Raw genomic sequence first — 23,447 nt, 5'->3', positions numbered from 1 at the left:
TCTTCCTACATAATAGGACTGCATTTTACACCAAGCCATTGCCTGGCAGGTGGCAATTAGGTCATGTTTGAAGAGTGGGCAAGGTGAGCAACTTGCAAATAATGTGAGAAAAGGCTCTGTGTGACACGTGCTGAGAGACGGGCTTGGAGAGGCTGGCGTCTTTGAAGCTCACCCCACGGAGGCTGCAGAGACTTCACATCATTAAGGCATGTTCCACAGCACACCGGGGCCCCCACCTGATTGTGCCTCGTACTCAGGAGCGATGCTTGTCACGGCTTTTGTGCCTCTGCATGTCAGGGCATCAGTCAGCGGATGTGTGTCTGGATAAATTATGCATGTATGGGCTTGTGTTCACATGCTCAGGAGCTTCCTCCAAGGATGTCTGTGTGTCTTTGTGGGGGACACGGAGGGACGACTGGGGGAGGGGGCAGGGAAGGTTGGGCTCTCAAGGTTTCTCTGAATGGTAACCACTAAAATGAGAATAAACAGGGAGGTGGGGGAGGTCTGGGGAACACAAGGATTGTATAAGACCAGGAGCCCTACGGACCGAAGCTGAACCTTTTTTTTTTTTTTTTTTTGGCCTTTCTCTCATTTCCCCCATTCCTCAGTTCCTCCCGAGCTGGGCTCTTCTCTGCCTGCCCTGCACTCTGCCCAGAAGCCCCTCACCCTCACCGTGGCTCCTTGCATCCACTTGGGGAGAGAGATGCTGATGTCTCTTCATCAAGCGTGTATTTAACGGGACGCGTGCCAATCTCGTTAAGGAAGCTTTCAATTCAAGTTTTGGTGGATGATCTGGAAAAGGTGTCAGACTGTGAAGCAGATGCGGTGGCTGACAGTCAAGGAAGAATCCCCCATACATATTAATTCCGTGCTGACCTATCTGGAGACAGGATGGGGAGGTGGACCTGGTGCGGGAGGGAGACAGCAACAAACACGTGTCACAGTGTAAGTCCAGAGGAATCCCTGCTGAAGCGAAAACTGACCACGACTCTGGCATCCGGACATCTAGTAAACAATTCCCAACTGTGTGCGATTAACAGATGATGTGTGACCATAACTACTCCCAAGACTTGGAAGTGGCGGGGTGGGCCTCCTGATTGGAGTAAGACAGTGAGTGGGAGGATACAAATTATTCTGGATAAGGAATCCTTCTAGAAGGTGAGGTCTGCAATATGTGCCAGGGAACAGGGGCATTCCTGGCTCACCAGTGCAGGGCTATGCGCCCTGCACAGCCTCCCCTGCTGACCCCCATTTCTTTTTGTTCGTGCACCCCCCCTTCCCCAACAGGAACACCAGCGTGACCCACCCCCGAGCCCCGTTGTCAGAGCTCAGATCTGGCTGGGCCCCATACTTAACTCTGCCTCTGCTTCTGCCTTCACTTCTCAGCAATTCTTCTCCAAGCTTCTTCCCATAGCTTCCTGACTCACCAGGAGCGTGCCGCCTTCCAGAACTGGCCTTTAGCCGGTGGACTCCCCCGTCTTGAGTAGGCAGAAAAGAGAGCTTTCTCTCTCCTTCTTCCTAACCCACAGACAGCGGTTCTGCTCCCATTTAAGGAAACGAGAATTTAACATACACGCCAGTTTTGAGGTTTTATTTATTGATTTTTAAGAGACAGCTCCATCACACCCCAGGTTACACACACAGACATGTACACACACTTTTTTTTTTTACAGACAAATGCAGCCGTCCAGGTTATAAGAGGTAATATATGTACCATAGCAGCTAAGTAGACACCTGTTAGAGACAGACTGTCAGTACTTGAATCTTTTGTCTCATCCCTTTGTCAGTTACATATTCGCAAGCAAGTTATTTGACACTTCTCTGCTTCAGTTTTATCATCTGTAAAATCGGGAAAATAATGGTATCTTTCTTGTGCCCTTGCTATGGATTTTAGGTTGAGTTAGTTTATGTGAAGTACTTAGAGCAGTCAGCAGCTCCTCATGGGCATTTACTACTCGTACGTATTAACTCGGTCCTACAGCCCATTCTTCAACAGGGCCTTTAGAAGAGAGAAAACTTAGAAATTAACAGGGATGTAAAGTGTTGGCTAATGTTGTCTGAGTATTGACTGTCTCAGGCCCTGTGCTAAGCACTCTACACAGATTGCATTATCCAGCTTTAAATTATATCGCATTTATTAGCTGCGACACATTAGGGAATTGATGTCTTCTATGAACAATTTTCTCATCTACAAAATCGGCATAAAATATCTTCTTTGGGTTGTTGTACCAAAGTCAGTGCGGTCACATAAAATGGAAGGCGGTGTATTTCCCACGTGGTGACTGAAGTTCTTGTTAGGATTGCTAAGAGAACCATTGTTACTATTACTAATAGTAACTGATTTCCTTACCAATTGTCACGAGGGGTGTTGTGCAGGGTCTCAGCTCCTGCTCCCTGCACAAGAACGCAGGACATGGTGAGGCCAAAAAGGAACACCCACGGAGCTATAGATAGGGGCGTCATACCGCTATATTCTCGCTGGTGTCTGGGTTGGAGACACAGGAAGCAGGAGTCACACGATCTGCAGCCTGCTGTCCACTTCTCTGCCAACCAACCCACTTGCTAGCTGCAATCCCCCGTGCTAACTGCAATCCGCATTCTAACTGCAATCTGCTCTTGCTAACTTAGCCACGGCAGTTATATCAGTGGCTAACGGCTAACTAGTAACGGCAGATAGCCAACTAGTCACAGCTGATGGCCATCTATTAACCTGAGCCAGCACCTTTCCATGTGAGGCCGAGAACCTGGAAACTGCTCTCTGGGACTCTGTCCCCGCACCAGTGAAAAAGACTGTGCTAATCCACGAACACCCATATGCCCACCGGAACCATGGCCCACACCGGGGTATTTTGTTCATGCACATTCAGCCACAAGAGCAAAAACTGAAGAGAACTTGGCCTTTCTTTTAAAACAACCATTACTGAAATATGTGGCATAGTCTTAATTCTTGCCAACCTTGGATAGCCTTATGTTTTTTGATTAGATAAGCAAAGAAATTAAATTTGAGGACAGTTAGTTCCCATAGTAATCGGGAGAGGGGAAAGCAAAACAAACACAACCGGGGACAGCTTCCTCAGCTCTGCCACCACCCAGCTCCACAGATCCTTTGACCATAAAAGACCACACTAGAAGAGGAGTCTCTGGTTCTTTTGTTGTTGGTGTTGTTATTTTTTTTTCTTTCTTTCTTCCAGGAACAATATAAGGGTCTCCAATTAGTTGCAGGTGCAAATATTATGCATGCAATTAATTGTCTTCAATGGTTAATTATGGGCAGAATTGGCTAATTTGGGGTGCAATTAACTACTTGCCACTTATCCCGAGAATGCCCATAGACAATGCTGTCTGCAATTAATTTACAAGAGCCGTTACAGTGAAAACCTTGTACTATAAATCCAAGAATGGAGTCAAAGAATTTTTTTTCGAAGCAGGATTTCACTCTGGGTTAATTGCATTGACTCTTTCCTTTGGCTTTTCTATGCAGCTTGACTGTAAATGGGGTCCCCACCGTTGCTGACGGGATTTGTGCACACCTGTCAGCACTGAGGATGCCGGGAGCCTGGGGAAGCTACTGGACATCCATTTGAGCCGCGCACCGCTGAGCTGTTGTGCCTGCAGGCCAGGACCCGACGGCCTTTCGGGGAACCGTGTTCCACACCATCCATGCGTATTTGTTTTGTCTGTTTTTTTTTTTTTTTTTTCTCCTGGACACGTTGCGGCACAACAATGCAAGAGTACTTGCAGAAACGGGAATCCCCACGTCTTTCCCAACCAGTTCAATGTCTTTATTAAACAATCAATTCTAAAGCTGTTTTATTTGTACATTTATTAGCAATGATCAGCAGTTTAAAAGATCCTATAAGCAGTCACAAGTACAGTTGGTAAATTTATTACAAGCTTCCCATAGGCCAACCACTGAGCTAAATACTGTGATTAAATTGTCTTATTTAATCTGCAAAACCGTCCTCTGTATTAGGTACTCCTTTTATCCCTATTGTGTTCATAAACTCCAGGAAGGTTTGGTAGCTTCAGTAAAGGTGCAACTGAATTCCACTGCACTGGGGGATTCCAAGCCCTGGGTCTTCGCACCTGTGCCTTGTTGGGGGTTTCAGACCTAGAGGGCACTGAAATGTGTCCTCTCCATGTTCTTCAGTGCACAGATGGGGGACCATGGCACACACAGTTAGCTGAGGACATGCCGAGCTTAGAAACCAGATTTCCTGCCGCCCAGTCCAGTGCATTGGCAAAGGACAGCTGTGGAATCAGTCCTGTCCATTCTCTATTTATCCTTTCTTAGTAAAGGATGGTCTTCCCATGGAGTCTGAGATGCACGTGTCCATGAGATGCACGCGTGGAGGCCATTGATTGGAAATGACATTCTGTTGAAAATGCCTCTGAGGACCATACACGGGTGTCCAGCAGGGAGAGGTTAAAGCTGCAGTGACTTTGCAGGCTGGATCAAATGTTCTCGAGAGGCCCTTCTTCACATCTTGTTTCTGTAGCCCCGGGATAGGGAGAGTAATCAAAGGTGACGAGCTGTCTCTGCTGCTCTGCTCCCACTCCCCACTCTGGGCACTCAGCTCACACAGGGACTGGCAGTAGCAGCGGCTGGTCTTCGATGAAGGAGCTCCGGGCCACATGGGGCTCTGTCCTGTGATTGGAAGGAAGGGAGGAATGCTTGTGCCACTATCAGAAAAGTAGGACAAAAAGTTTCATCTGTGAACATGCTATTAAAGCACCTTGAGTTCCCATGCAGTTGTGATTTGGGTTCATCTCCACTGATGGCCCTTCCCTGGTACTCAGATCTGGCAGAGGCAGAGCAAGCTCCCAGATGCTGGTGGGCCTGCTGGGTGTTTGGGTTCCTTGCGTCTGTTGAGACTCTGAGACGAGGAGGCGTCCGAGTAGCAGCGCAATATAAGGAAGGAAGACAGCACAGAAATGACAGATGCCCTGGTCTTCCAGTTTCTCAGGGGTCGAAGCTACATTTTGGAAGAGAAGTGAAAGAACACAGGAGATAGAAAGGAATCTATCAAGTTGTCTGCATCTGCTACGTATCAGGCCCTTCTCACACTTTATATCTTTACAGCTTTCCAACTGCCTTGCATGATGGGATATGTTTATCACCATTTAAATAAGGGGGATTGAATCTAGGAGAGTTGAATCATACAGCACATCAGGCAGAAAGAGCTGGAAAGGAGGCCCAGTCAGGTTGAGGACAATGACCTTGAAGGCTATTGGTGTCCTTGTGTGATATGTCACATTCCCGGAGACTTCCTGCAAGATGGCTTTGAGTCAGAGCTGCTTCTCACAAATTTAAATATGACTGGTAAATCTAACCCCTTTTTCCTTATAAATGTGGTTTTGTTTTACTCCCAGATGGGGGCGGCAGGGGGCAACATCTTCCATTTATGTCAGGTATGGCGTGGCCGTTTTGCGGACCTTCAGGGACGATGCCATTCTGTGGATAGAGCTGCTGTTATCCGGTTCGACTAACAAAGGCCGAACTGCTCAGCGAGCTTTGGGAGGCACAGCGCCTGGAGCCATTTCCGCCTCATCTCCCATTCTCCACGTCGGTATCTCGTTTCTTCTCCATATCTTCGGTCTTGTCTGCACTCTTGGATTTCTGATTTCTGATTAGAACTTCTAACAGCAGTTAGGGTGCTGAGGACTCTGTCACTGTTTTCAAAATCTCAGACACAGCCTGCCAGCTCCCAATAACCTCCTGTTCTGCAGCTAGGCCTCCCCACCCCCACATTCAGTCCTTTTCTGCCAAGTCTCACCAACTCCTGTTGACAAATACCATGTCTATGTCAAAGTGTGAATTCCATAGTATGCACCCATAGAATAGTTCGCTTGGTCATTCCTTGTTTAGAACGCATAAAAGGTGCCAAAAGACTAATAACAAACTGGTTTTTAAAAAGAAACAAGAAATAAAATATTGATTCCTGAAAGAGAACACTTGTCAAGGCAATTTCTTGCAAGAGCAAACCCTTCATTAGAAATCAAGCTAGAACTAATTTTGAAGGAATGGATAGAGGTCTCCTGGTATTTTCTATTGTCATATCATATACGACACACATAGATGAGAGTGATTGTTTTCAACCCCACTTATAGTCAAAGAAAGCTAACCATGGGAGTAAAATCAAATATGATTAGGTTTACCTAAATTGTAGGTTTTTCAGAGCAATTAAGAAAACTGAAAGTTGAGCGTGGTTTGTTAAGCAAATCAAAGATCAAGGAATACAGTTCCTTTACTGAATGTCACTCGTATGTAAACCAAGCCACACAGATGACTGACATGTGTGAAATAAAGTATGTCACTGGAATACGCAGCAGGCAGTTCCTGCATTGCCCGGATTCCTGTCGATAACGCAGAATCTCCAGCCACAGTTCCACTTCTCGTCCCTGAAGGCACAGGAGGCATGGCGGCCGAGTGTAAGGATGTGGGGGTCAGGTCGAGTCAGCCCGGATTTGTCTGCACTCAGCCCTTCACTGGCTCTGTGAGTGCAAGCACACGCTTCTCCTCTGAAGCCCACTCTCCCCATCCATAGACCTGGTCTAAATATCCACCCAAGAAGGGTAGGAGGGATTCTTAGGATACCGTGTGTAATATATTTAGCAAGCTGCCGTCACATCGTTTAAGCTCAATAAATGCGGTTTACTACTACTAGTCTTATTTTACTCACTGCTGTCATTTAAACACAACTTCCAAAATAACTGTAAGATAATGATTGTTTTTGGAGGCCAGTTATGGTGGCATTCTCTTTTCCAGAACTTATGTGTCTTTTCTCTGTGCCGTGAGTGTGTGTCTGTCTGTACATAGGGCTCTGGATAGCAGGAGGGCATTTCAGGGTATGAGCCTTGGTATCAGGGGTCAGACGGAGGCCTTTCCTGACGAGACTGAGAAGCTGTGTGGAGAAGGGGTCCTTAGAGCAAGGGCCCACTCTGCTCCAGAGTTTTATCTTGGGGAGCCCTTATAAAGCTTTGTGGAAGTGTTTTCCCCTCTGAAACTTTACACGGTTGGAACCCAGGATGACTCCAGGGAAATCTCTTTGCAGGACCACAAGCCTGGGGATAGAAGGAATTCTGAGGTCACATCTATGTCTCCATTCATACGTGCGTCACACTCTCAACCACTGAGAGCTTGTGGCATTTGTGTTACCTGAGCTGATCTCACACCTTTGCAAGGAAAATAAGGCACATGTGATGTTGTGATGTATAATAAGAAATATATATTTGGTTTTTGTCCCGGTTTCTGGTACAGATCTCCTAAAACTCTCAGAATTTCTCAAATGATGAGAGCTATAAAAGGTGTCTTCTCTTACGTTGGTTGCCAGGGGAGCCAAACATGCTTACGTAATGAAGTCTCCGTAAGAACCCCAAATAATGTGATTCAGAGAACTTCTGGGTTAGTGGACAGAGGACTCGGAGAGCGATAAACCTGGAGAGAGTGTAATGCTTTAACCACTCATGGTTTCTGTAGCAATTAATGTAGAAACCACATACTTCCGCATCTCTTTAAGACCTCTCATGATTTTAGCTTTTTTCTTTTTGAATAGGTAACAAAAATTCCAGGAAATGTAAGGGTTTAATTTGTATGTCTAGTTTCCTGCCGTTTCATGAAGTCTCCAGAATTTCATTGACCTGGGTATCAAATGATGGGTGGTCCTTTGTGGAGAACCTGAGCATCTCCAGGAAAAAAGAATGAAACAGATGTTCAAACAGTCTTCCCAATAAGGGTCTTGAAAAATATAATTCTCCAGAAAGGAACAAAGATTATCCCTGGAATCTTCCTAAAGGGAGAAGGTAGCACATTTTATTTGGACTATCAATAAACATATATTCACATACTGCTTGCCTTACTTCCAACTTAGATACTGGACCATGCAGTAGTATATAAGAAAAGAGTACAGGATTTGGGGGTAAAGTGGTCTAAATTGAGAGTCTTCACACGCACAGTCTTATGCCAAAGGTGGGCCCACCTGCAAAATGGGGCAGTGCCTTCTTTCCGGGGTCTGTGGGAGGCTGAATGAGAATAGTGTACTGACCACCCCGTTCCCAGCCTGGCATCAGGAGTCCCCCATAAATGGTATTTCTCAGTGAGGAACGGAGGAAGAGATGTTCAAACCCATTAATACATAACTATTTTTCACAATACCGAAATAAGGCTTTTTTTAAAAGGAAACAAACAAAAAATAAGTATACAAACCTTAAGATGAAACTAACGGAAAAGATATCGAATAACAGAACAACATATAGATGCATTGAGAGATCAAAAATGAGAACCATATGGATGAGAATTTGCTTAAAATACACATGGGCTTAGGGGGAAAAAAGAGAGAAAATTGCTGGCAAAATAAAAGTGCTTTGGGATTGTGCCAAATTTGAAAACACTCAAATAAATAATTCAAGAAGTATAGAAGGATTTCTCTCATTCTCCTGGATGAGAGGGAGAAGAAAAGCAGTGTGACGAAAACCAGCCACGTTGGCAGTGAACACACAGGCATTTTGTGAAGACCCAGTCAGGGACATCCCGCCTGGAGATGGCTGGTCAGCGTTAGAGATAAGACCCTCACGTTGGGACATTGCCGTCCAAGGCACGGCACTCCATTGAGCGCTCATACATAGGCCGTGCCATTTGCTGCAGTTGCTGCTTGAATTTCACCAGCAGTCAAGCAGTGAGGAGAAAACACAGACCACAAAACACGCCGTGCATCTGACCGAAGCCCACGTTGTTGGATTCTGCACAAAGGATTTGGAGATGGCCACACTGTTTTGGTCCAGCCCATTATCCCATTTTTATTGTCATATTCTCTACTGTTATGCCTGAACCCAGAAATGTGCATTCTTTTCCCTTGCTTTAACCGCCACAATGGCAGTGTTCAAATAAATATAATTTTCCCGATATGTTGGTCCTGGGCTCGCCGATATATTTTAAATAACACGTGTTCATGACTATATGATTCAATGTTAAATGGGCATAGACGATGATTGGAATCAATTTTCAACATTCTCTGGCAGTATGTTGTCAATGACAAGCAAGGTTTTTGGTTTCAAAGCAGTAAATTATATTCTCACTCTCCAGAGAGTGCTGACCCACCATTTCTTCATACACACACACTGTCCTCATCCCCAGAGCCTGACCTGAGATTTCCAGGGTGAATACCCATTTTTAAATCAGCGACAACGTGTTTGTGTGGTTGAGCGTGCTGCTCCTGCTCCAATCCCCCGCACCCTCGGCCGGTAGGTCTGGACTGAGACCTGCTGTAGAGTGTGGTGGGCATTGGGAGAGGTCCAGACTTTACAGAGAACAGTCACGACCTCTGTCTTGAGAAGCCACCACCTGCCCCTGGAACAGGCACGAGGCACATTCCGCTCCCATGGGGCTTTCAGAGCAGCATGGACAGACCCCTGGGGTGTGACTCGGCTTGGCACGGAGACCACAGCACCTCACTTGAGAACAAAGCATTAGTACAGTAGAAGTAAAGCAAATAAACCAGTGTTTGGCACTCTCCCCTACCTCTGGTTTCCTTGGGCACAGTCATGAAGCCTCATGGCCCGTCTCCTTGAGGAAGGTAAGTTTTTGCTAGCAGTGTCATTTCTAAGGTGCTCCTTCCAGGCAGCTCTATTTCCAAAAGATTCTAATGACTCATCACTCTTTGAAGGATGACCTTTGTGGTAGTTGGGTCCTTGCCAATCTATGGCTGCGTGTTGTCTGCATTTCTTTTAATGATTCAGCCAAGCTAACGTAGTCAGTATTCTCCACATACCCTGTGCTTTTCCAAACCTTCACCTTTGTTCACGTCTTTCCTTCTCACATGGAAGGTTCCACTTCTTCCTCTTTGTCTATCTGGAGCCAGGCATCCTCGAGGTGCTGGACAGCCAAAGCCGAGACCCTCTTTGTCCACACACCTCAGGCACTCCACGGAACACTGAAATGAAGAGGTTTTGGGGCAGATTCTGGCCTCTGCAATTTTATCGAGGACTTTGCGTGAGTTATTCCACTCCACTGAACCTCGGTTTTCTTCACCCCCAACATGGAAAAGCTTATTTCTGAGAGTTACTCTAAGTGAGGTGAAATAAGATGCCAGTAAAATGTCAGCAATAAAACATCAGGTGTATACTCAGCACCACTCTAGCTCTCCCACTCCTGTCTATAATTACTTACTTCTCTCTGTCTTTTTAAACTCCACTCAAAGGGCAGCTCCTTGACACCTGAGGCTCCTCCTCTGTACACCACTGTGACCAAAGCCAGTGACCTCAAAGGCGATGTAAGCATAGGACGTATGCCACAGAAGCTTATTGTTAATATTGTTTTTAAGTGGCTTTGGGGCATTTAAAATAGTAACTATTATGATAATAACAGTTTAGCATTTTGCCATAAAAAACAATCTACAAAACACAGTTTTGTTTCACTTCATTTTTAAATTTTCCAGCTTCCTGGAAGTGTCATTGTGCAATGCTTTACATGTAAATGCTAAAATTTTGTTTTATGGACTTTGTGGAAAAAAAATCCATAAGAAGAGGATGTATTAGTCTTGCACGGCTGCCATAACAAAGCACTGCACTCTGGGGGCTTAAATAACAGATGTGTATTTTCTCTCAGCTCTAGAGGTTGGATGTCCCCGTCAGGGTGCATATAGGGCTGGTTTCTGGTGACAGCCTCTTCTTGGTGGCAGACCGCCCCCATCTGGCTGTGTTCACACAGGTCTTCCTCCTGTGTGCATGTGCAGAGAGGCTCGGCAAGCGCTCAGGTGTCTGGTTTCATAAGGACCCTAACGCTGTAGGATCAGGGTCCCACCCTCATGACCTCTTTACCCTGCATGACATTCTCAGGGCCTCATCTCCAAATAAAGCCACATTGGGGCTTAGCGCTTCCACAGAGGAAGGGGGGGGGGAAGAAGTATTCAGTCAGTGACAAAGGGTCATCATCTGGAAATAGCCTCATTGCTCTTAATTTGCGTGGGGCACAAGCGACCCTTTCTCCACTTCTTGGGTTGCCCGACAAAAGGAATATCCACAAGGTCTCAGGCTCCATTCACCAGTCTTTCTAAGCTTTAAACTTTTTTTTGAAAGTAACACCCCCAAGCTGTGGTTTTCACCAGTGGCATCTGTGATTCTTGATGCAAAGATTTCTCCAAAGCTAATGAAGATTTGAAAATATGTCTGACGGCGATGTGTCGAGCAGAATGCTACCTATGCACCCTGCATCCCCAGAGGTCGCAGAATACGCATATTTTTGTGAATTGTTCATATTTAATTAAAAAGAACTGAAATCATAGCCCCTGAAAATAGATAAATGTATAAGCTTTTGAAAAGAAAATTGTTGACTCATGACAAAGCAGTGCAAATTTTTATGCCAAAGCCAAATACTTATTATTTTACCTCCCTTCTGTCTCTCCCTTTCTACATCTAAGAGCGCACGCGCACACACACACACACACACACACACACACACACACTATATCTCCAGTATGTGTGGAAACACATCAAAATAAGTATACAGTTTTTTTAAAAAATTTAATCCGCAGCCTATATACAAACCAATCCAAACCAGCAATTGTGATTCAACTCTAGGACTAGAACATGAGATGCCCTCGAAATGTAAAAATAAATGAAATTTACAGAAATTCTACAACCACTGTGTAACACCCCTCCTGCCCCACCCCGGCCCCACTGTGTGTAATCTTTTATCTTTACCATTTTCACATATTTTATACCAGTGGAGTTTGATGAATTTAAGCTTAGGCATTGTACTGATTCCAGATTTCAAATGAATAACTCTTTCATTTAGTTAATAGCTGCAGCAGAGCCATAAAACTGTAATAGTTTATGACTTTCAGGATATAACCTGCAACCACAGACAGTATAAATTATATTACATTGCACTTTACGGCCATATGAAGCACACACAGGCCCTCAGCACCAGTGTGACGGCTGGGCAGTGGGGCAGGGGTGGAAGGAACTGTTTGTTTATTTTTTACTTGTTGGCTAAACAACGCCTTCGTCCTATGACCCAGGCAGCCACATTTCTGATTGCAGGGATCCACATCACCGTGCCGAATGCCATTGTGACCACAAAAGAAAGCTATTAATAAAGAATGGAGGTGGACATTTTCATTTCATCCTCATCTTACGTTGCTGCTTCCAGCATAAATGGAAAAGCAAACTTCATTTCTGCTACAGGCATCCATAATCATTTTCAAGGGGAGGTATGCCATCAGCAAGGTGAGGTGTGGGAGAGTGTACAGCCTTGCCAGTATTTCTGTTTTGTTCTGTTATCCACTGAGAACAGTCCAGATGATATTATCCTTCCTCAGTGGGTCATGCAGCTTCTAAGCGCTGCTTCGTGTCTAGGCTTAAGGTGAGGCCTCTGCTCTGGGTGCTTCTGTAAATGGACCGTCTAAATAAAAAATGAAGATAATAGAGCTTCAGGATTTGTTAAGGGCCAGATGGAGAGAGTAAGGCAGGCCAGCTTTTGAAATGACTAAAGGCCACTCACTCCTTCCTGCACCTGCTGCCCGAGAAGTGCTGTGTTATTGAAGAGGCCTGGGTTCCATCTGCATATCAAACAGCTGATTTGTGGATGAGGTCATTCATTCTGGGGTCTGTCTGTTCATGGTACTGGGGAGGGGCTGTTGCCTAGCAGTGGGCCACAGGGTCCCCGCAGGCTTCTTGAGTCAGCAGCCCCCCTCAGCCATTCGGAATTGAAATCTAGGATTGACTTTCATGAGTAAATCTCTGAATAATCCAATGCATTGGTATGCTCCAAGCTGGGTGAGGTGGGCCCAGCAAGGCCTTTCTTTAATGACGTTGGTTCATCAGCACAGGTGTTGCGTAAGTAAGCGTCATCTCCGTGTCGCTGTCACCTGGAAGGGTAATCCTTCAGTGCATGATGACTATATAGGACACACCTTGTTTGTGCCTAGGAAGAGCTTATGGTTTGAGCACACAGTGAAAGGAGAAATGAAAAATAGTTCTCCTGCTGGGGAAATATGCAAATTTGGCAGGATCAGATTGGATAATTGATTCCCACTTTCAAGAAACTCTTCTTACTCTAGAATTCTGTTCATCTGCTGGTTCTTACTATGTGTGTGGATATGTGTGCACATGTGCACATACATTTCTATCTGTGTGTACACACATGCATATTTCAACCGCAGGCTCTTTCCCATGGAAACCTGCAGAAGGATGAAATAGCGAAAAACGTCAGCCACTGCCCTTCCGATTGCGTCTTTGTATACTTATCAAAGGAGAACAGTCTTTTTACCTGGCCTGATTCTTGCAACTGTTTTTTTCGATGGCTTCATGGCTTTGATTAATAGAAAAATTACTGGAGCAGAATTCTCTCCTAAAAATAAGAAATCAGGAACCCGATAAAAATTTAGTTTGAATGCACTTAAAATGAAGTCCATATGCAAAAGGTGTGCATCTTACCGTAGGTCCTTTCTTGGGATAAACATATATTTCCCCAGTTCATTATAGCTTTTCAATATCCAGCGGCTGTTTCCGGCTGTAGAAATAGTTTTTCCGATTCAGACCACCTTAGAAGGTTAAGGAAAACTTGTTAACATAATTGTGAATAACTATAATAATGCAAGGACAATGGTATTAGGGGAAATGCCTAGAGTTCACGATTTATCTTAGAAACCTTGGACAAGGAAAACCAAACAACAGAGAGCACTAACATTTGCAAATTTAGGAAATTATTTCCATTAATTGTGGTTAGAAAGGGACGTTTTTCTGATTGGGGAGGATAATTGAGGGCGTAGCCAGAAGTAAACCCGTAAACAATGAAACCAACTAACTACTGCTTTTTGTGCTTTTTTAAGATTGGCAATTGCGTTGAATAGTATTGAGATATATATATTTTTAATGTCTTGCAAAGCTGACAAAAGGATGGAAAGGATGACCCACATTTGCATAAGAGTTGAAAGTTCGTAATCCCTTTGAAATACTTCACTGCGGTTGATCCTCCTTTTCTTCATATGCAGAAACTCAGGCTCCAGAAGCTGTGACTTATTCAAGGTCATTTAGCAAACACAGAGCCAGGAAGAATTTGGTCTTCTCCTCTCAGAGGGGTGCTCTCCTGTACCCATTATCTTCCCCAGCGTCGAACACTGCGCGGTTATCTATTGGGAACTGCAGGCTGAGCACATGAAGAAACATTATTATAGGATAATTATATATATAATTCACGGTATATATATCAAAGGATGTATGTATAATTAGAAAGTAATTCATATTTTTAAAAGTGGCATTTTAAAAGGTGAAAGTAAACACAAAAATGAAATGCTGCATTTCTTCAACCCAGTTCTGGAAGTAGTCTGGTCGTATATATCGTAGCAGTCAGGAGACATGGAATTCTTTAACAGACTGGGTAGTAAAGGGCTGTCAGATACTGACCGTCGTTAACTAAGGATGAACTCTTGTATATGCAACATCAAATGAGAAAAAGTTAGTATGACAAGGTACCCCAAAAGCTCAGGAAGAATGACTTTGCATCTAGATGAAGACCCGTCCCCCCCCCACACCATCTTTGACCCTTCTAACAGACCCAAAGCCCTTTGACACTGGGGCTCTCCGCCACAGAAGAATGAGCCGTGGGCGGGCCTTTGGGCCTGAAGATGCCGCTAAGAGAATTTATCCAATCGGTACAGCAGCGAAGAGGTTAACTGCAGTCATCTCCTAGGAAACCAGCAGAGACAGCCCAGCGTGGAGTCCTGGGGGGCTTACTGGTCTGCTGTTTAATAAAGTAAATGTTGATCGCTATTGATGGCTCTTTTTTTTTAAGTCAATTTTTTGTTACTGTGTTTAAGTTAATACCAACGAGCATGTTATAAATGCAGGGATATTCTCCATGCTGGAGAGAACTTGAGATTTAACAACAATATCAACAAAAGCATTATTTGTAAAAATTCTCTAACGGCGAGTATATTTCCAATCGCTTAGATTTAAATATTTTTGATGTGAAATGGCCACAAGGAAAATAACCTACGTTGTGTCCACCTTGTGAAAAAATTTATAAAGCTGCACCCACCTTCTTCTTCACTAATGAGTAAAAGGTTAATTTCTGCAAATTACATATAACTTGATTTTAAGGTATTGGATATTTTGCGATCTATTTGCCTTTTTTGTTGTTGTTGTTTTTAAACTGGAATCTTGGTTTTTAAATAAACCGAAGCAGAATTGTACCTACGTCTGTCCCATTCACAGACACATACACAATTTCATTCCGAGTCCCTCAAGCCTTTCTTCCTTTCTTTCAAGAAAGCTTTCCTGTGTGTGATGGTGTTGACAAGTGGTAATAGGAAAACAAGTGCCTCTGAGCTTAATGAGCAATTCATCTGCACGGGAAGCCGTGAGGAGGGTAAATAGCACCCAGTGCAAAGCTGTGCTGGTTGGAGGGGACATTGCAGTTAGCACACTGTGTGGTGAAGAGCCAGCCTCCTCGCAGACACTCACAGCAACGGACGGACTGACGGCGATTTGGCTTTCTTGTGCCCCAGGACTGGCTTTCTCCAGAATTCAGTCTTCTTCTGCCACCCTGGACACATCAGTCAGCCAGCTGGAGGTTGACTTTGTTTGTTTCTTGGCTATCTGATGATTGTCCCCAATATAACTGATGATGGTTTAGATACAAAAGAGGTAATTCCTTATTGATCAATTGCAGGGCATATATGTAGGTGTGGAGATGAAATTGTGACTGTGGTATCACAAACGATACCGCAATTTCACACCAACAGGAGTGGTGCTGATCTCTGGAAGTGATGGCGAGGGGAGTCCTGCCAGGAGCTCCCCTGCAAATGGCCAGTGGTCTGGGTTTGCACTAGTGGTGCAGGCAGCCGTCAGCCTACGAAAGAGCTTTGTGAAGCCATTTCTTTAACTCCAGGACCAGTGCCTAATTTATACTCTGCAGCAGGCTGGGTATTTTGCACCCGCTATTTCCACATTTCTGAGATATCCCTTTGTTATCGTAGGTGCCAATGGAAAATCAAAGGTTGGCTTTTCCCCCCACCCCCTAGTAACCTCCCGGTATTTTGTCATCCTCACTCTGCTTGAGATTAGAAAAATCAACAACACGATTCCCAAATCGAATGAATAGACGACTGGAAGGGATGTATAAGGTTTTTCTTTTTGCACCAAGTCTATATCCTAGTAGTAAATTCGGTGACGCTCTCTACATCAATAGTGCACAACCCCGCTCTTTTCTTAATAGGATTTATGCTTGTCGGCTTTCTATATGGCCTGCCATGCTAGATGAAGGGGATGCAGAGTTCCCCGGATAACCCCCGCCCCTCCCCTCCCCTCTCAACGGCGGGCAGATTCCTCCTAAGCAGAAAATGGGCCGTGGGCGGGATGAATGCGGCCGCTTATGCATAAACATGACAGACTCTTATCTGGAAGCCAAAGGTATCCAGCCTCAGATTGAATTTAGATTTTCTGATTGTTGGGCGAGATACTTCTATTAAATCTTCACTTTGAAACATCTGCAATTGCAAAACAAGAAATTCTTAATTCTTTCCAGATTCAAACCCACTTCCTGTCAAATGTCACCCAGGAGCCATGGAGGACAGAGGAAGCAGAACGCTTTCTGCATCCGCTCAAATTGAAAAGGTTATTTCACTGTCTTGAGATGCCTCTCGAGCGAGCTGCGGGCAGAGCCGAGGGCTGCGCCCTGAACGCAGGGGTTGCTAGGAGACAAGTCTCACGCTCAGCCGGCATTGGCTGGAATTATCTCTAAATGACAGCTCCTTACCCTAAGGGGCTAATTCCAACCTCGAGACCAAGACTGTAATGAGAGGGCAGCTTGCCGTCCCCCTGTTTCTGGCTAAGGCCTGGAGATTACTGGCGTCCTGCTTTTCTGGGGTTTTGTTCTGCTCCTTTAGGACGGAGCCACAGAGAGACAGCGGCTGCAGGCTGCAGCTCCCCTTTGCACCGGGGGCTGGTTTGATTCCTGCCACCTGAATAAACTTTCAGTTAAGATGGTCTCCCTTTGAAATGAAAAGGGTCTGCAAGGAGGGCAAGCCTTCACTGAGCTTTCAAACGACTTGGAATCTGAGCAGGGAAGGTGGATTTCTTGGGGAAAAAAGGAAAGCAAGAAAAGGAGGGGGTGGGGAAAGAAAGGAGAGGGAAAGAAAGAACACACCAGACCTCCATGTTCAAACGCTAACTCCTTCCTCCCGCTGCCATTAATAGCTTCCCCTGCAGTCTGCTGCTTATACGATATTATTTAAGACTTGAAGACAAACAACAAAGCGAGAAGCAGCAAAAGGAAGAGATTAGCGGGCCCGGGAGAGGATATATTTTCGTGTGACCGATGCTGCAAGTGTGCTGACTTATTTTTCTGAACATAACATAGATCAGTGCAATTTATGTAAAGCCTGAAGCTAATCACCGAATGGCCTGATGGGTCCGTTGCATCTGGGAGGCGTGTGTGAAGTGTGAGAGGGAAGCGGCTTCAGGGAGCTGGCTGATAGCGGCAGGGATGGTGTGTCTGGCCTCAGGTACACGCGTTCCGACGGCAGGTTTCAGCCGTTTCTCTTGCAGGACCTCACCCCGCTCCGAAACGCTAATGGCCAATTTAAAAAAAAAAAGAAACAAGGCGATAGCAATCCTGCATGTTGAACGTGAATGTTGTAATTTCATGCATAGCAAACCCTGATCCCAGCATTTCCTGCAAGAGGAAAATGGTCACGTTGGGGTGTTTTTCTGCTTAATAAACGTATTTTAAACACGGAACCTACAATTTTATTAGAGCTATAGTAATTGGAACAAGATAATATTTCTTTCTCACAGGGGAGGATTGCTGAAATTTCATTTTGTTGTGAGCAGGCTTCTGGAAGATTTAACAGGGAAAGACCTGCAGAGTCAAGACAGTGGTTAGCCACTCTGGTTATCCTTTGTGATTCTAAACAGCCTCCACACCAAAGTCAGGTAGTTTTCACCCAACAGAGGGAGTGTGGGATGGATGCAAAAGACAAGCTCAAAGCATATTCTTAAGCACAACAAGCTGCTACTTTTTCCTGTTCTTTTTTCCCCCCATAAATATATTTATTGAACTCTCTGGAAAGCAGTGCTGTTCATAAAGGGGATATTATTTTTAAATGCAACCTTTGAGGGACTGAATACAAACCCACAAAAACGCCATCTTTATAGAGTTTTATTTACATTTGTATTCAATTTATACATAGGATTTAAAAAAGAAGGAGGCATAGTTAGGAAAAAATGAAAAATGTTAATAATCAAAATAATAAATAAGAAGACTCTCCTTGAGCATGTTCTTTTTTAAAATTTTGGGTTTTGTTTAGATATAATTTTAATTTACAGAAGACTTGCAATAATAGTATAAAAATCTCATACCCATTAACTAGATTCACCAACTGTTTACATTTTGCCCACTGCATTCTCAAATTGTGTGTGTGTGTATGTGTGTGTGTGTGTGTGTGTATTTATAGGTTTTTTTTTCCACCTGAACCATTCGGTAATAAGTTGAAAACAACATGTCTCTTTACCTCTAAATACTTCAGTCTGTTTTTCCTAATAAGAATGTTCTCTCACAAAATCACTGCTCAATTATCCTTATCAGGTAATTCTAACAAGGCAAAACTACTATCTAACTCACAATCTATAATCATATTTTGTCAGTTGTCCCAATAATGCTCTTTACTGCCATGTTTTCCCAGCTGCAGATAAATTCCAGATCTCATATTCCACATAGTATCTAGAGGAGACATGTAGTAATTACACCAAGAATGGTCTAGAAAGTTTATGGCACAGTCTTGCAAGACAATACCAATCTTCAGTTGTTTTCAATAGTGAACACTTGGAGGAAGGAGATGTCCTGAGATGAGTCAGGGCACTGGTTTGGGGTGTTCCCTTATGCAGGAAACCTCCTCTAAAGAGAAACTGGCCCCTTATTTTCACATATCACCTAAAGCAAAAACCAATCATGCTGATTTAAAATAAAATATTTTGTAAGAAATCTTGGTCTTACACAAACTGAGAAATATCATTCATTACAAAAAGCTGTAGAAACCCAGCTGCATATTCCAAAGAGTCTTACACATGGACATATATTAATGCAGGAACTCTTCCATCATAGGTTGAGAGAGAGGGAATGAAAGAGGAAGAGAGATGGTGAGAGACACAGGAGAGAAATTATAAAGGATTACATAGTCAGCTCAGGATGCAAAGAAATAAAACTATGTAGCAAAAAGCAAGGAAAAAAATCAATGTTAAAAATGAAGTTTTTGCATCTTTTTATTACCATGAATATTATTTTATAAAAGGAACTCTCTTGCCATGGTCCTGCTCCTCTGGCTACATGACCTGTTTGGAGTCCTTGTAGTACGTTGCCTGTCTGATGTGCCCATCAGCCAGAGGAGGAGGGATGGCTGTCCTTCTCCAGGTGGTTTTTGAGCACACACTTAGATCAGTGTCTGGACTTTGAGAGTGCACTCCAGCCTCATATGGTCCCAACTTAGGATGTTTCTACCTTCTCCTACCTCCACACAAGTGAGTACCACTTAAATGCCGTCACAAGTGGATATAAAATCGCCCACACATCTCCCATGATTCTCACTGGTCTGTGACAGGGGCACTCGGTGTTTCTGGACACTGAGAAGCTTCATGTGTGTGCACACACACCAACTTTCCTGACATAGCTACAAAACACACATTCCTGTAGCCACCAGCTGACAGCACCTTCACCCCGTGTGTGTGTGTGTGTGTGTGTGTGTGTGAGCCAGCTTATATAATTTTCTATGCAATTAGAGTTGACATCCATTATTTTCTCATGGATGATGATTTTTTACAAACCAGTTTTAAATTTATGTTTTAAAACTTTGCATTTCTGTTTTTAAGCCAGCACCTGACTCAGCCTATCAGCTGGTGAGGGCTGCGTGCAGTGGCTTGCTGTCCAGAAGGTGGACTACTTCTGGAATAGACATTCCCAGGATGGTAGGCGCCAGGTCTTGAATTGTCTGGGAGCAGCTGCACAGAAGATGAGAGTTTGTGTAGATTCTACGGCATGGTACCTTTGGCAGTGGTATTGGCGTCTAATTGTTCTTGATTGTGACACTGATGGGATCCGGGAACGGTGCTCATCTTTCTCTAGCTACAAAAAACCAACAAGGGAGAACACACCTTGTAATTATGAAAACATGTTTGGATGCTGGACTGCGTCTCCAGGTGGGAGAGTGGGCACGTGGGAACCCCAAGTCACAGACACTTGTTATACAATCATTTTTTTTCAAGAAGTTAAACAGGTATAGGTCACATTACTTGTCCTTTACAGTCAGCTGAGTTACCTGTGACGTGGCCATGACCTCTCCCTGTTTCTCCACTCACACATAACTGACAGATTACACTCTCATATGCCAACAGGTTCACTCCTTTCCACAACTCCTATGAAAAAGGAAAGCCTCCTTAGCCTGCAGGGAAAGGAGACTAGGACAATTAGAGTCCGATGATCAAGGCATGAGTAGGAGATATAATTCAAACACACTCCTAAACGTAGGCCCGCATTGTGAGAAGGGCCACTGAGAAAAGTTGTGTCGTCTGTGGGCGAATTGCCCAGAGTTCATTGCAGATCTGGAGGTTTTCGGACCACTGGGGTCAACTTTATCTTATCTGTAAATGTAGTCAATCATCAGTCATGCCATCTCCTCCATCATGCATCTGACCCCTGGCTGGTCCCTGTGGCAATGCGTATAAACATTCATGGACACCCACCACGCTACCAGCACACATGGGCTCTACCCTAGAAACAAAAGCTCCATCATCGACAAAGGCGATGAGGCTATGACCAGGTACACAGACCCAAAGCGCTCGATAAATATGCATCTTTTCCTCTGTATCCTCCTTGATTTCTTTTGACTGTGTTTTCATCCTTGGAAGACTTGGGGTGACCTTCTATGGGTATGTGTATGTTTCTGAGTTTGTCTCGAGGCTGACTTCATGGTGTTCCTTGACATTTCCTTTTTTTTATTATTATTATTCTCAGACAATGCATCCCTCCTCCAGCACATTTCCTTCGATTTTGCTTTGAGATCAAGGTCTTTGGTTCCTGCCAAAAGTCAAATATGTTATTTCATCCATTAGTACTTCTGCTCAAAATTAATAGCACTTCACCATAAGTGTTGCTCAGGGGCCATTTTTGAAATCTTAAGCCCCCAAATGACTAATTTGGAACCTCCTGCTGAGTACCAAATAGTAGAGCTGGTACTGTGGGGGCAGAACTGGGGTGGGGTGGGGGGCAGAGGTGGGTCTTTCATTCACTCAAACAAGTGCTAAAAGTCGGTAGTTGGTCCGGCTGTTGTGAAGACTACACATTAAAACTGTATGGGTTCTTGATGATTTTCTGGGTGGAAGATTTCAGTAGACAAAAACCTAAAATAGAAGAAGAAAAAAAATGATCGTTTACTATGATTTTTCTGAAGTTGGAGATCTAAAATAAGTCTGACCTTAAGGAACTCAGAAGACACGTAGCTTTGAAACGGTGTGTCTGGTGCTGCCAGCTACCCTGCCATTATGTATCAGCAGTGACAGGGCCACAGATGAGGGAAATTGCTTCTCCCCGGTGGAGTCAGGGCGACTTCACAGAGCAAGTGACATTTGCACTATACCTTGAACAGTAAGTGGGGCCTTGCCAAGCAGTTCCATGAGAAGTATCTCTCCAGGCCATAGAATAACTTAATACTCAGGATGGAGTATAGTTTCATGTCTTGGTCCCAGAATGATGATGAACCTGTGCTGATAGGATGTGGGGTGTGAGGAGGAGGGCGTGAGAGCTGGTCTGGGCGTGTGGCCACCTGGGCGGGGTGGCCAGGGGCATCCATCCGAGCACCTGGGGAGTATGATGCCTGTTTTAGACACTTTGGGCTCAGCAGTCAGTCAGACATGATGCTTCCCACTGCGTGATGAATAAATGGAGAATTTTGGGTTGTGCTGAGTGCTGTAAAAGAGATGAAATATGTTACAATCATAGATCATAGCAGTTTAGGAATGAGAGCCTCCCTTTCATTGGGTTATTGAAGAATGTCACTTGGAGGGCATGGGGTTCGAGATCCCGCTTTGCAGCTGTCCGCTGGGCCCAGGGTCTGACGCTGACAGTCACAGGAAGATGTCACTGCCTGTGAGGAGCTTGATGGCCGGCATGTGCCTCCGCCAGCCTGCAGAAGGAAGTCTCCTTCCTGTACTCCTGCCGAAATACGGAAATCCTGAGTGAGCAAGGAACGCTGGACAAACCCACAATGGGAGTCGTTCTGCAAAATGACTGGCCTGTGCTCTTCAGTGGGGGAAATCCGAATAAGTTCTGTTGATTACATAATAACTTTGTGTCTATTTTGTGTGTAATTTCCTGGTATTGATAATTGTATGGGATTTATAAAAATAATTCTTTATTTTGGAAAATTCACACACTCAAGTATTAGAGGTACTTGTCTGCAACTTATCTTCAAATGGTTCAGAAAAAAATATGTAACTGGTTGTGTATATGTGTGTGTGTGTGTGTATATGTGTGTGTGTGTGTGTGTGTGAGAGAGAGAGAGAGAGAGAGAGAGAGAGAGACTAAAACAAAAAGCTGATGTGGTAAAATACTAACATCTGAGTATCCCAGAACTTTTTGTGCTATTCTTGCAACTATTTTGTTGTTGTTGTTCAAAATATGTCCAAATAAAATACAAAAGAAAAACAAAAGACTAAAATTACAGATGTGAGTGACATTGACCAGAGCTAAAGAATGGGAGTTGATGAGAAAATTTGGGAAATGTGAGTGGGCAAGAGAAAAGGAGAAGGGACCTTCCTGGGAAAGGAGCTTTGACCTGCAGAAGAGGGCGAGCTGGGGAGAGAGAAAGAAGGGCGGTCTGAAGGGACCAGAGCCACTGCACAGCTCAGCCTCGGTGTGTTTTCCATTCCCGGAGGCCAATGGGAGGCCTTTAGCACCCGTTTGTATGGGAGGGGTGGCACAAAAGCCCTCCCTCTGCTTTCCTGGCCCCCAGGAGAATGCAGTCACTCTAGGAAGCACATTTTAGTCCGAGATCCCTGAGCCCCATGAAGGCAGAAAATCCTTCCACTGAGGGAGCCTCCCAGAAGTCACCGCTGCCTCACTGCTCTCCACCCACGGTGTCCCTCTGCCCTCTTCCCCGCTTTGCTATCAGATGTGCCTAGTTTCATTTTCTCTGCAGAAGCTGCTTCTGTCTCCTTCCAGCGTCAATGTGACTCGAATGCCAGACCGAGGAGGTGCAGTTTCAGTGACCTGGCTGCCATCCAGCATCTTACAGCTGGGCTCTGCCTTGCTAACCCACCCAGAAACTGCTCTGATGACCTGAAGGTGCAGACATGTGGCAAAGATGGCTTCTCGTGGCTGCACACGCCACAGGGAGAAGTCATTGGTCCCTGGAGGATGGAGTCACATCACTCTTAACTTGGTCTGTCCACTCACGGGT

Source organism: Rhinolophus ferrumequinum, chromosome 13, assembly GCF_004115265.2.
Source record: "Rhinolophus ferrumequinum isolate MPI-CBG mRhiFer1 chromosome 13, mRhiFer1_v1.p, whole genome shotgun sequence".
NCBI lineage: Eukaryota > Metazoa > Chordata > Mammalia > Chiroptera > Rhinolophidae > Rhinolophus > Rhinolophus ferrumequinum.
This window is presented reverse-complemented; position numbering follows the sequence as displayed.